The following is an 11999-nucleotide window of genomic DNA, read 5'->3' on the forward strand; positions in this document are numbered from 1 at the left end:
TTAAGAGTGTACTTACTGTAATCATAAGAAACACATTCATAGGCACATAGAATAAGATCTTTTTGACTGTTACACTATTGAAGCCCTTAACTAAAGGGCCTTAACCATCAAATAGATTTCTTAGGATAAGGAGAACAGAATGAGAGAAAAGTTAAAGAAATATGATGAATCATAAATGAAAACCTCATTTTTTAAATAAAAATAACATAATGTGATATCTGTTGAAACATGAAAATAAAACACTTTTGTTGTTATTAGGTGATATATATCTTCACATAACAAAGAAAATCATTAAGTTTATTTGGAGACTGTGGAAAATATCCATAATTTAGGAAGTTAATATTTGATTAAAATTTTTCAAATCTCTCATTTATTGTTTTTAATTGTGTAGAAATTGTGCTAAAGAAAGGAAAAAATTAAACTATGCCATAATTAATGGATGAGCATATTGGCTAAATAAAAGACAAAGATCAGAAAAATGAGAATATTGTTTAAGCAAGATAAAACAGAAAAACACAAGGAACTGACATTTTGGAGAGCAGGAGGGTTGTGTCTGAATCCTTGTGGCTCCCTCCTACAGCACTCAGAGATGCATATATTTCTTTATTTATCTCTATCTGTCATCTGTCTAATATTTACACTCAATGGATACCCCAATGTTCATCGCTGCAGTATTCACAATAGCAAGGCCATGGAAGCAACCTAGATGTCTGTCAATAGATGAATTGATAAAGAAGTTGTGGTACATTTATACAATGGAATATTACTCAGCCATAAAAAGAATACATTTGAATCAGTTCTTATGAGGTGGAAGAACCTGGAGCCTATTATACAGAGTGAAGTAAGTCAGAAAGAAAAACACCAATATGGCATATTAATGCAAATATATTGAATCTAGAAAGATGGTACTGATGATCCTATTTGTGGGGCAGCAGGGAGAGGCAGACTTAAAGAACAGACTTGTGGACACAGTGGGGGAAGAGGAGGGTGGTATGAATTGAGAGAGTTACATGGGAACATACACATTACCATATGGAAAATAGATAGCTAGTGGGAATTTGCTGTTATGATGCAGGGGGCTCAAATATGGAGCTGTGTGACAACTTAAAAGAGGTGGAATGGGGTGGGTGGGACAGAAGGCCAAGAGGGAGAGGATATATGTATACCTATGGCTGATTCATGTTGATGTATGGCAGAACCCACCACAATATTGTAAATCAATTATCCTCCAATTAAACATAAATAAATTTGTTTTTAATGCAGGGAAAAAAATTGTCATTGTTTAGTTCTTACCAGGAACCAGGAACTGTGCTAAGCAACATGTAGGCAACAATTAATTTAGCTATCAAACGAAGCAGATATTTAAGTTTTTGCTTTTCAGAGAGTTGAAGAGTAGAAGGGATTATCCCTAGGTCACATATCAATCATGAGGTTGAATTAAAGTTTTGATTCATTACTGTCTAACTTAGTATCATAAACAATAAGAATTAAGAAATCATAAATTTGGGAAGTGGAATAAATGTTAAAGAGAATTGGATTCAACCAGGTGCTTGTATCTTTAAACAATATTTGCTAAGCCACTGACCATTCAAGCTGACCACAACATTTTGACTATAAGATCATGTTGTGTCTGATGATTGGAATGTTAAACCTTTGCTGTGAAATCAAATATTTCTCTCTACAGTTTCAAACAGTTAATTTTACTTTAATCTCTTAAGACATACAAAGATATACCTCTAAAATAAGTCAATACATTTAACACTGAGATGACTGTCATATTCAGTTTTGCTCTGCTAAAAATATCTTCAGTTATTTCAGCCATTCTAAAATCACATATTTCTAGATAATTTTTTCTGAAGCTGTCTAATTTTTCCCTATCACATAAAGTATTTTACCTCAAATTGAGCACACTAATCCAACTGTTGCTTAAGCATTAAGTAAGAACATGAGTTTTCATTTTCTGCAATATAATAATTTTCTTTGTAAATTTAAACTAAAAACACATTGGTCTTAAAAAATACTAACTAGTTAATGTAACTGTTACTGGTTAATGTAACACATTGGTCTTTAAAAAATCACTAGCTAACTAATGTTGCCTAAAATTTCTACTTGTATTTTGCATATGCTCTACAAATTCATATCCCCACCATCTTGGAATTCTATGAAGAACATATGCAAAACATGATTATTTTTTAAAAACGCATCATAAATGACCCTTAGTGTTTGTCTTCAAAAAACATTATTATATTTTGGAAATATGAATAATTATCTGACTACCAGTACTTCAACCATGAAGCTCGAATTGCCCAAACTATTCTTAGTGTACTGCTTCTGGGGTCAGAGTGGTGGAATATATGACTTAAATTTATGCCATTACTTTATGTTCTCTTAGAGCTTTCAAATTAGAAATAGGAGGGGAATTGGTGGGACTTGGAAAAGCTGTTGAGATATAAATACGATGGCAGCTAAGCAGTTGTGTTTCTGAACTCCTGGTTCATGGTCTGGGCTGGAAGAAGGTGAGCACTAAAGCAACAGATATCAGGAGGAATGAAGCTGATAGTTGCCCAGTATTTCTGCAATTATAGGGCTTCCCTGGTAGCTCAGCTAGTAAAGAATATGCCTGTAATGTGAAATACCCCAGTTTGAGCCCTGGGTTGGGAAGATCCCCTGGATAAAGGATAAGCTACCCATTCCAGTATTCTTGGGCTTCCCTTGTGACTTAGCTGGTAAAGAATCTGCCCACAATGCGGGAGACCTGGGTTCTATCCATGGGTTGGGAAGATCCCAACCCAACTCCAAGATTCCCTTGAAGCAGGGAAAGGTACCCACTCAAGTATTCTGGCCTGGAGAACTCAATGGACTGTATAATCCATGGGGTCACAAAGAGCTGGGCATGACTGTGCGGCTTTCACTTTCATTTTTCTGAAATTCTGATTGGGTTTTCTGTAAGAAATATCTCAGACTAATACAACGACTTTTCACGGCCTTACATAACCTTTGTTTACAAAGTACAGAAAGTATACACTGCTATCACTTATTCTGAGTGAAATGAAAATACTGGCCATTTGACATGCATTATATTAATATAGACACATCGGGTATGAAAGGAAAAGACAAAGTCCTCAGAAATGAGTAGAATTGAAAAATCCAGAATTTGTATCTTCTTTTAAAATGTTATTAGATATCGATTATAATCTTCTTGAAGTCTATAATTTCTATTCTGGTACCACCAAAATCATTGTTTTTCGAGAGATCCCCACATTATGAACTTCCTCTGATGAGGGGTAAAGTAATGATCTCTCCAGAATTACTCTCCCTCACACATACACATGTACAAACACACACTGAGAGGAACAAAAGAGTACACTCATCTTCTCTTTTTATACACGAACCTCGGAGAGGATTATGGACCCTGGAAATCACTCCTCAGTGATTGAGTTCATTCTCGCTGGGCTCACAGAAAAGCCATGACTCAAGCTGCCACTTTTCCTCCTCTTTCTAGGAATCTAGGTGGTCATGGTGGTGGGGAACCTGGGCATGATCGCATTGAAAGGGCTCAGTTCTCACCTGCACACTCCCATGTACCATTTCCTCAGCAGTTCTTTATTGACCTCTGTCAGCCCACTGTCATTACCCTCAAAATGCTGGTGAGCTTTGTGACAGAGAAGAAGACTATCTCCTACCCAGCATGTATGACTCAACTCTTCTTCTTCCTTGTTTTGGTTATATCAGAATGTCACATGTTGGCTGTAATGGCATAGGACCGCTATCTTACCATCTGTAACCCCTTAATTTACAACATCTTCATGTCTTACCACATCTGCTTCCACCTCACAGCAGGACTTTATATTTTGGACTTAATTTGGTCTACGATCCATACAGATTTTTATGCTGAGACTCCTTTTCTGCAAGAACAAGGTTCAGTTAAGTTGTGTTCAGTTGCTCAGTCATGTCTGACTCTGTAACCCCATGAACTGCAGCACACCAGGCTTACCTGTCCAAAACCAGCTCCTGGAGCTTACTCAAACTCATGTCCATCAAGTTGGTGATGCCATCCAACTATCTCATCCTCTGTAATCCCCTTCTCCAGTCTTCAATCTTTCCCACCATCAGCGTCTTTTTCAATAAGTCAGTTCTTCGCATCAGGTGCCCATAGTATTGGATTTCAGCTTCAGCATCAGTCCTTCCAATGAATATTCAGGATTGATTTCCTTTAGAATGGATTGATTGGAACTCCTTGCAAACCAAGGGACTCTCGAGTCTTCTCCAACACCACAGTTCAAAAGCACCAATTCTTCAGCACTCAGCTTTCTTTGGTCCAACTCTTACATCCATACATGACTACTGGAAAAACCATAGCTTTGACTAGATGGACCTTGGCAAAGAAATGTCTCTTCTTTTTAATATGCTGTCTAGGTTGGTCATAGCTTTTCTTCCAAGGAGCAAGTATCTTTTAATTTCATGGCTTCAGTCACCATCTGCAGTGATTTTTGGATCCCAGGAAAATAAAGTCTCTTATTGTATCCATTATTTCCCCATCTATTTGCCATGAAATGATGGGACTGGATGTCATGATCTTAGTTTTCTGAATCGTTGAGTTTTAAGCCAACATTTTCACTCTCTTTTTTCACTTTCATCAAGAAGCTCTTTAGTTCTTCTTTGCTTTCTGCCATAAGGGTGGTGTCATCTGCATATCTGAGGTGATTGGTATTTCTCCCAGCAATCTAGATTTCAGCTTGTGATTCATCCAGCTCAGCATTTCTCATGATGTATTCTGCATATAAATTAAATAAGCAGGGTGGCAATATATAGCCTTGACGTACTTCTTTCCCAATTTGGAACCAGTCTGTGGTTCTATGTTCAGTTCTAACTGTTGCTTCTTGACTTGCATACAGATTTTTCAGGAGGCAAGTTAAGTGATCTGGTATTCTCATGCCTTGAAGGATTTTCTACAGTTTGTGGAAGGCTTTGGCACACACAGTCAAAGGCTTTGGCATAGTCAGTAAAGCAGAAGTAGATGTTTTTCTGGGACTCTCTTGCTTTTTTCAATGATCCAACGGACGTTACCAATTTGATCTCTGGTTCCTCTGCCTTTTCTACATTCAGCTTGAACATCTAGAAATTCACAGTTCACGTACTGTTGAAGCCTGGCTTGGAGAACTTTGAGCATTACTTTGTTAGTGTGTGAAATGAGTGCAATTGTGTGGTAGTTTGAACATTCTTTGGCATTGCCTTTCTTTGGTGTTAGAATGAAAGCTGAACTTTTCCAGTCCTGTGACCACTGTTGAGTTTCCCAAATTCGCTGGCATATTGATTCCTGCATTGTCATAGCATCATCTTTTAGGGTTTGAAATCACTCAACTGGAATTCCACCACCTCCACTAGCTTTGTTCATAGTGATGCTTCCTAAGGCCCACTGGACTTCACATTCTAGGATGTCTGGCTCTAGGTGAGTGATCACACCATTGTGGTTATCTAGGTCATGAAGATCTTTTTTGTACAGTTCTTCTGTGTATTCTTGCCACCTCTTAATATCTTCTGCTTCTGTTAGGTCCATACCATTTCTGTCCTTTATTGTGCCCATCTTTGCATGAAGTGTTACCTTGATAACTCTAAATTTCTTGAAGAGGTCTTTAATCTTTCCCTTGCTATTGTTTTCTTCTATTTCTTTGCATTGATCACTGAGGAAGGCTTTCTTATCTCTCCTTGCTATTCTTTGGAACTCTGAATTCTATTGGGTATATCTTGCCTTTTCTCCTTTGCCTTTTGCATCTTTTCTTTAATCAGCTATTTGTAAGGCCTCCTCAGACAACCATTGTGCCTTTTTGCATTACTTTTTCTTGGGGATGGTCTTGATAACTGCCTTCTGGAAAATGTCTTGAATTTCTGTCCATAGTTCTTCAGGCACTCTGTCTACCAGATCTAATCTCTTGAATCTATTTCTCACTTCCACTGTATAATCATAAGAATTTGATTTAGGTCATACCTGAATGGTCTCAAGGTTTTCCCTACTTTCTTCAATTTAAGTCTGAGTTTGGCAATAAAGGGTTCATGGTCTGAGCTACAGTCAACTCCCAGTCTTGTTTTTGCTGGCTCTGTAGAGCTTCTCCATGCTACAAAGAATATTATGAATCTGATTTTGGTATTGACCATCTGGTGATGTCCATGTATAGAGTCTTCTCTTGTGTTGTTGGAAGAAGGTGTTTGCTATGACATGTGAGTTCTCTTGGCACAACTCTGTTAGCTTTTACCCTGCTTCATTTTGTACTCCAAGGCCAAATTTTCCCATTACTCCAGGTATCTCTACACTTCCTACTTTTGCATGTCTGTCGTCTATAAAGAAGAGGACACCTGTTTTGGGTATTAGTCCTAGATGGTCTTGTAGGTCTTCATAGAACCATTCAACTTCAGCTTTTTCAGCATTACAGGTTGGAGCATGGACTTGGATTACCGTGATATTGAATGGTTTGCCTTGGAGATGAACAGAGATCATTCTGTCGTTTTTGCGATTGCATCCAAGTACTGTATTTCGGACTCTTTTGCTTACTATGATGGCTACTCCATTTCTTCTAAGGGATTCTTGCCTATGGTGGTAGATATAATGGTCATCTGAGTTAAATTCACCCATTCCAGTCCATTTTAGTTTGTTGATTCCTAAAATGTTGACGTTCACTCTTGTTGTCTCCTGTTTGACCACTTTCAATTTGCCTTGATTCGTGGGCCTAACATTCCAGGTTCCTATGCAATATTGCTCTTTACAGCATTGGGCTTTACTTCCATCACAAGCCACGTCCACAACTAGGTGTTGTTTTTGCTTTGGCTCCGCCTCTTCATTCTTTTTGGAGTTAGTTCTCCACTGATCTCAGATAGCATACTGCGCATCCACTGATCTGGGGTGTTCATCTTTCAGTGTCCTATCTTTTTGCTTTTCATACTGTTCACTGGGTTCTCAAGGCAAGAATACTGAAGTTGTTTACCAGTGCCTGCTCCTGTGGACTACATTTTTGCCAGAACTCTCCACCATGACCCGTTCATCTTGGGTGGCCCTACATGAGATGGCTCATAGTTTCATTGAGTTAGAAATGGCTGTGGTCCATGGGATAAAATTGGTTAGTTTTCTGTGATTGTGGTTTTCATTCTGTCTGCCCTCTGATGGATAAGGATAAAGAGGCTTATGGAAGCTTCCTGTTGGGAGAGACTGACTGAGTGGGAAACTTGGTCTTGTTCTGACTTCAAGATGGCAGACTAGAAGGACGTGCACTAATCTTCTCCTCTGAGGACTCCTAAATTGCAACTCATTGCTGAACAACCTTTGACAGGAGAATTTGAATCCCACAAAAAAGATACCCCATGTCCAAGGGCAAAGGAGAAGCCCCAGCAAGATGATAAGAGGGATGAAGTCGCATTTAGAATCAACCCCATACCCACCAGAGACGCTTGGAGGGCTCAGACAAACCTTGTGTGCATCAGGACCCAAAGACCACACAGAGTCTGATCCAGAACTGTATTTGTGTGTCTACTGTGGAGGTAGGTGTCATCATTGGACTGCTGCAGAGGCAGGGGCTCTGAGTGCAGTAGACCTGGGTAAGGCATAAGCCCTCTTGGAGGAGTTGACCATTAACCCTGCCATAGAGCCACTGGAACTTACACAGGGCTGAGGAAACAGCCTCTTGAAGGGCACAATCAAAAGCTTATGTGCACCAGGACCCAGGAGAAAGGAACAGTGGCCTCATAAGAGATTGACACAGACTAGCCTGTGAGTGTCCAAGAGTGTCTGGTGGAGCCATGGGTCAGCAGTGGCCTGCTGCAGGGTAGGGGGCATTGAGTGCCGCTTTGTGTGCATGGGACCATTTGAAGGGGGTCACCATTGTCTTCATTACCTCCACCATAGTTTGGTCTCGGGTCAAATAACAGGCAGGGAACACAGAACTGCCCATCAAGAGAAAATTGGATTAAAGATTTACTGAGCATGGCCCTGCCTGTCAGAACAAGAACAAAGTGGTTAACCATTACTTCTGTGATCTCTTTCCACTCTTGGAGCTATCCTGTCCCAGCATCTATATCAGTGGATTATTGGTTCTAGTCTTGAGTGCATTTAACATCCTGACTCCTGCCTTAACCATCCTTACATCCTACATCTTCATCCTCTCCAGCATCCTCCAAATCCAGCCACTGAGGGCAGGTCCAAAGCCTTCAGCACCTGCAGCTCTCACATCTCAGCTGTTGCTGTTTTCTTTGGATCTGCAGCATTCATGTTCCTGCAGCCATCATCTGTGAGCTCCATGGATCAAGGAAAATTGTCCTCTGTGTTTTATACCTGCTTTTTTCCCCTGCCAAATCCTCTGATTTACAGTCTACAGAATAAGGGTGTCAAATTTGTCCTGAAGAAAGTTCTGGGGAGAGGAAAATGTGTATGAATAGAATCAATAGCATGATGTCATAGAAGTCCTTTGGTTTGCTTAGATATGCAGTGTGTTAGATTTACTGTTCAATTTTTTTGGAAATTTATTGATATGTCTCTATATAATTGACCTCCAAAATTCTCCTCCTGGCTACTTCTTTGAACATACTTTACAATGATTATATAAGGAGAAATACAATAATAGAATTTTAAAATTTCTTGAATATTAAAGGAGCTTAGTTTTATTTTTAATGATAGTATATCTAGGAAGAACAACAATGCTTATGATGATCATGGTGAAAATCACCATATTACTGTATGGTGCATTCATATGCAATAGTAATGCATATTATCAAGATTTATGAAATATAAAGCACTATGCCCAGTATTTCAAATTGATAGCTGTATTTACTACATTCTTTCAGGACAAATTCTTTTATTATTTTCCCTTGGAGAGAAGAAATGGAAGGTTATTTCATTTGTTCATATGCCACAGTCCCCAACATAATAAATGATAGAGTAGACATAATAAGTGATACTTTTGCACAAGAAGATTGTGAGTAGGTCCAGTGCCTCCCTGAGAATTCCTTTCTGTATATCAAACACCATTACTTTCCTATAAGACAGTGTTTCTTTCCTCTAGATGTCTACTATGCTATTTTTAGTTTTATTTCCTTTGAGATAATGAAAGTAATAAAAATCTTTCAAACTGTCCTGGTCAAAGCAAAAAATGCAAAAATGGAGATTTATTGCAGCATTTCACAGTAGAGAGTCATAAAAGAGATTCAAATTGTAACTGATATGAATGTATTTATGACAGCAGCCAAAACAACATTGTCTTACCTTTATACCAATAATGCTATAAGCTATAGCAGTTGCTATAAAGCAACTGTTCATGAAAGCCAAAAATCCTGCTGAGTTATATCACTTTTATATGTTGTTTTATATGTTTATATGTTGTTAATGCTCTTTTGTCCCATAACTTATAGAGTTGCCATTTCATGTTCACTTCAGTCACTCAGTCATGTCCGACTCTTTGCAATCCCATGGACTGCAGCGAATCAGGCTTCCCTGTCTATCACCATCTCCTGGAAGCCTCTCAAGCTCATGTTCATTGAGTAGGTGATGCCATCAAACCATCTCATCCTTTGTCGTCCCCTTTTCCTCCTGCCTTAAGTCTTTTCCACCATCAGGGTCTTTTCCAAGGAGTCAGTTGTTTGCATCAGGTGGCCAAAGTATTGGAGTTTCAGCTTCACTATCAGTCCTTCCAATGAATATTCATAGCTGATTCCCTTTAGGATTGACAGGTTTGATCTCCTTGCAGTCCAAGGGACTCTCAAGAGTCTTCTCCAACACCACAGTTCAAAAGTACCAGTTCTTCAGTGCTCAACTTTCTTTATAGTCCAAGTCTCACATCCATACATGACTACTGGAAAAACCAAAGGGCTAGATGGACCTTTGTTGACAAAGAAATGTCTCTGCTTTTTAATATGCTGTTTAGATTGGTCATAACTTTTCTTCCAAGGAGCAAGTGTCTTTTAATTTCATGGCTGTAGTCACCATCTGCAGTGATTTTGGAGCCCAAGAAAATAAAGTCTCTCACTGTTTCCATTGTTTCCCTATCTATTTGCCATGAAGTGAGTGAGTGGACTGGATGCCATGATCTTAAGTTTTTTGAACTTTGAGATTTAAGCCAGCTTTTTCACTCTCCTATTTCACTTTAATCAAGAGACTTTTTAGTTCTTCTTTGCTTTCTGCCATAAGGGTGGTGTCATCTGCATACCTGAAGTGATTGGTATTTCTCCCAGTTATCTTGATTCCAGCTTGTGCTTCATCCAGCCCAGCATTTTGCATGATGTACTCCACATATAAGTTAAATAATCAGGTGACAATATATAGTCTTGATGTATGTTAATGCCCTTATGTCTCATAATTCATAGAGTTGCCATTTCATGCTATGTGCTCTTTAAAACATCTCTTCTTTTCCCTCATACTATTGGTTTTTGATTGTGGGTCTTTATAATTATAAATTCTAATGTTATTCTAAATACTCAGTTATATTCTCTCTTTTCCTAGTTTAAACCTTCCTATTCACTATTGCCATATCAACATCCTTTAGATAGTATGCTGTCTATTCACCAGATATAACAAATTGCAGTGTTTATTTATAGAATCCAAATATTGGACAAAATATATAATATAACTTTGTTGGTTTTTACTCACTAAGTTCTGTTCAGCTCTTTGCAATCCCATGGACTGTAGCCTGCCAGCCTTCTCTGTCCATGGGGTTTCCCAGGCAGGAATACTGGATTGGGTTACCATTTCCTTCTCCAGAGGATCTTTCCAGAGGATCTTCTCAGTGTATTGGAAGATGCATGTCTCCTGCATTGGCAGGTGGATTCTTTACTGCTGAGCCACCAGGGAAGCCCATAAATATAACTACCTCCTTGTATTTTATTAAACATTCACTCAATTTCAGAGAATCATTTCCAAAGAACAATCATATTTATCATTTGACTTAATTTTCATCAGTCATATGGTCGCATTTGTTTAGTCATATCTGACTCTTTGCAGCCCCGTGGACTGTAGCCCACCAAGCTCCTCTGTCCATGGAATTTTCCAGGTAAGAATAGTGGGGTGAGGTGCCATTTTTACTTCTGGGGATTTTCCCAAACCCTGATCTCTATCTCCTGCTTTAGCAGGGGGATTCTTTACCCCTAGAGCCACCTGGGAACCCAGTCATATAAAAGAGGGGAGATGGCTACAATCACAACTCCTGTCATAGGCATGATTCCTAGTCCAGTGCTTTTCCCAATAAGCACAAATGGATTAACAGAGGACAAATACTAAGGGTCCTGGTGGATAGATCCTTGAACTACTGGGGCTTCAGCTCCTACATAAAACACTGACTAAGTGACAGGAAATAGTCTCACTAGAGAAGAAAAGCCTACACAGACCCACAAAAACAGGTCATATTTCGCATGATATGATCATTCTACCAGGCTTGAAAAGTAAATAGCAGACCATTCATGAATCGTGTGTGGATCACTTTAAAACATCACTCTTGTGTGTGTGTGTGTGTGTGTGTGTGTGTGTGTGTATGTGTGTATGTGTGAAGGGAGTTACTAAATGTTTTTTTAAATATGGAAGTGACACAGTTTTGAATGCCAATAATATCACTGTTAGGTTGTGTAGAGGACGGATGGAAAGACAAGGCTGAATTCAAGAAAACCACAGTCAGCAGCCACTTTTTTTATTCTAAGCAAGATATTGCATGACTGTGATAAACTGATTATTTAGACATGACAGAGTGAAGTGAGTTGAAGGTTCAAGAAACCATGAGGATAAATGCAAGTGCCTAGCTTACAATAGTAAATAAAAGAATGGATAACAGTGGAACTCTTACAATGAAGCTCACTAACTCTAGAATAGAAGCCATGGCAGAAACGGGTCACATAAGTCAGCATAAAACTGAAACTCTATGACTCTCTGTCTTTATCTTTGTGTCTGTGTTCTCATATATTTATATGTACATGATAAATAAATGAATATGTATATATCTATTTCTCCTGTCAATACATATACACTGATAGAACTG

At 38.7% G+C, this 11999-nt stretch overlaps 1 pseudogene; it reads left to right on the plus strand.

Moving 5' to 3' along the window:
* Nucleotides 1-3405: 3405 nt before the first annotated feature.
* Nucleotides 3406-8417, plus strand: LOC138427243 (putative olfactory receptor 8G3; annotated as a pseudogene).
* Nucleotides 8418-11999: the final 3582 nt, after the last annotated feature.

The sequence above is a fragment of the Ovis canadensis genome, chromosome 21 (genome assembly GCF_042477335.2).
Source record: "Ovis canadensis isolate MfBH-ARS-UI-01 breed Bighorn chromosome 21, ARS-UI_OviCan_v2, whole genome shotgun sequence".
In the NCBI taxonomy this organism is placed as follows: domain Eukaryota; kingdom Metazoa; phylum Chordata; class Mammalia; order Artiodactyla; family Bovidae; genus Ovis; species Ovis canadensis.